The sequence below is a fragment of the Diachasma alloeum genome, unplaced genomic scaffold, assembly GCF_001412515.2.
Source record: "Diachasma alloeum isolate Michigan unplaced genomic scaffold, Dall2.0 Dall_scaffold_00274, whole genome shotgun sequence".
Classification (NCBI taxonomy): Eukaryota; Metazoa; Arthropoda; class Insecta; order Hymenoptera; family Braconidae; genus Diachasma; species Diachasma alloeum.
In genome coordinates, this window is record NW_021680413.1 from 12,087 (window position 1) to 14,940 (window position 2,854).

The following is a 2,854-nucleotide window of genomic DNA, read 5'->3' on the forward strand; positions in this document are numbered from 1 at the left end:
ATCCGCCATTAGTTTCATACGCCCAAATCACAAATTGTTTCAAAAATGGAGCCTGATTAGCAAACATTTGTATGTTAGATCTTCGTTCATTTGACTACTCCGGACTCACTCAACGCCGGAGAGCCGTTCGGGGTTTCTGCGCGCTTTTGAAAATTCATTCCTCCTTTCCTAACTGAGATTAAGAAATGAAACCGATGTCATTTTTTGAAAATATAATTCTCAATCGGTAAGTTTTGGTTTCATTACTTCATCTCAATTAGGGAGGAGAGAAATTAATTTTTGAATGAGAAGAACTTGTTCGGAGTTACTGCGCGCTTTGAAAATTCATTCCTCCTCTCCTAATAGAGATTAAGAAATGAAACCACTGTCATTTATTGAGAATATTATTCTCGATCGATAGATGTTGCTTCCGTTCCCTCTCCGCAATTAGGGGGGGGGAGAAATGAATCTTCCAATCAGGGGATCCCCTCCGGACTCACTCGACGCCGGAGAGCCATTCGGGATTTCTCCGCGCATTCGAAAATTCATTCCTCCGCTCCTACTTGAGATTAAGGAATGAAACCGCCGTCATTTATTGAGAATTTAATTCTCTATCGATCGGCATCGGTTTCATTCCTTCATCTTCATTAGGGGGGGAGAAATGAATTTTCTAATCGGGAAAGCCCCTCCGGGCTCACTCGACGTCGGAAAGCCGTTCGGGGTTTCTCCGCGCTTTTGAACATTCATTCCTCCGTTCCTAACTGAGATTAAGAAATGACACCGATGTCATTTATTAAAAATATAATTCTCAATCGGTAAGCTTTGGTTTCATTACTTCATCTCAATTAGGGAGGGGAGAAATTAATTTTTGAATGAGAAGAACTTGTTCGGAGTTACTGCGCGCTTTGAAAATTCATTCCTCCTCTCCTAATAGAGATTAAGAAATGAAACCACTGTCATTTATTGAGAATATTATTCTCGATCGATAGATGTTGCTTCCGTTCCCTCTCCGCAATTAGGGGGGGGGGGGAAATGAATCTTCCAATCAGGGGAACCCCTCCGGACTCACTCGACGCCGGAGAGCCATTCGGGATTTCTCCTCGCGTTCGAAAATTCATCCCTCCGCTCCTACTTGAGATTAAGAAATGAAATCGTTATCATTTATTGAGAATTTAATTCTCTACCCATCGGCATCGGTTTCATTCCTCCATCTTAATTAGGGTGGGAGAAATGAATTTTCCAATCGGGAGAGCCCCTCCGGGCTCACTCGACGTCGGAAAGCCGTTCGGGGTTTCTCCGCGCTTTTGAAAATTCATTCCTCCGTTCCTAACTGAGATTAAGAAATGAAATCGATGTCATTGAGGGGAGAAATTAATTTTTGAAGGAGAAGAACTTGTTCGGAGTTACTGCGCGTTTTGAAAATTCATTCCTCCTNGCGTTTGGGGTTTCTCCGCGCTTTTGAAAATTCATTCCTCCGTTCCTAACTGAGATTAAGAAATGACACCGATGTCATTTATTAAAAATATAATTCTCAATCGGTAAGCTTTGGTTTCATTACTTCATCTCAATTAGGGAGGGGAGAAATTAATTTTTGAATGAGAAGAACTTGTTCGGAGTTACTGCGCGTTTTGAAAATTCATTCCTCCTCTCCTAATAGAGACTTAAGGAATGAAACCACTGTCATTTATTGAGAATATTATTCTCGATCGATAGATGTTGCGTTCATTCCCTCTTCGCAATTAGGTGGGCAGAGGGGGGGGGAGAAATGAATTTTCTAATCGGTGGAGCCCCTCCGCGCTCACTCGACGCCGGAGAACCGTTCGGGGTTACTCCGCGCTTTTGAAAATGCATTCCTCCGCTCCTACTTGAGTAGGATAGGATAGAATTTCCCGAAGATTCCAAAAAGCTTCATTGTTCTTCGTGCATGAAAAATGGGGATCGTCGGGAAACTCCTTGCGATCGCAAGACTTTTACCGATTTATTTTTCTCCGTGTGACGTCCGTATAGAAGATCAAAAAATCAATTTAATAATAGGATAAATGGAGTGGAGATAAAAACGTGAATATCTCGGAAATTAGATGCGATAAAATGGGCCCTTTTCACGTGGACGTACACATATAATTGGACTGAAATTTATAGAAATTTTTAATTAGCAATGACAAAATTCCTTGAAATTTACGTATTACGGCAACGCGATGAAAATTCCCAATAAGTGTTCCCGGAATTTCCGCGAAAATATTACTGAAACCTACAGACATCATTCCTGAATTCAAGACTTTCCTTTGATTTTCAGGATCATGTCACTGGAAATTTTTTACAAAATGACTTAATTTTATGATTGCTTGCTCATTGTATTTCAGAAATGCAGCTGCCTAAAAAATACACATCGATTCCTAGGAACAACGTTTTTTTTTCTCGGTAAATACAAACAATAGAGAAATGTCAGTGTGGAATTCCCGGATTTTTTTTCACTCGATTAATTTTTTAAAGATTCAAATTGATACTTGATTCATTCACATCGTTCCATTCCATCGGGAGATATTGTCGATTGGAGACAATTTTTTGTGGTCACTGAAGGAGGCAAACCATTCATCTAAATCTCGCAATAATCTGCGAAAAATCTTATTCATTAATCTATTATTGTTGAATTAATCCCATTATGTGTAGATCGCTGAAGAACAACGAAAACGTTCCAAACGTTGAAACGAGTTGGAATGTTTTCTCTCTCCTCCTCCATTTTCTTTCTCACTCGCACTCGTTAAGTTTGGNACACTGCAGGAGGCAAACCATTCATCTAAATCACGCAATAATCTGCGAAAAATCTTATTCATTAATCTATTATTATTGAATTAATCCCATTATGTGTAGATCGCTG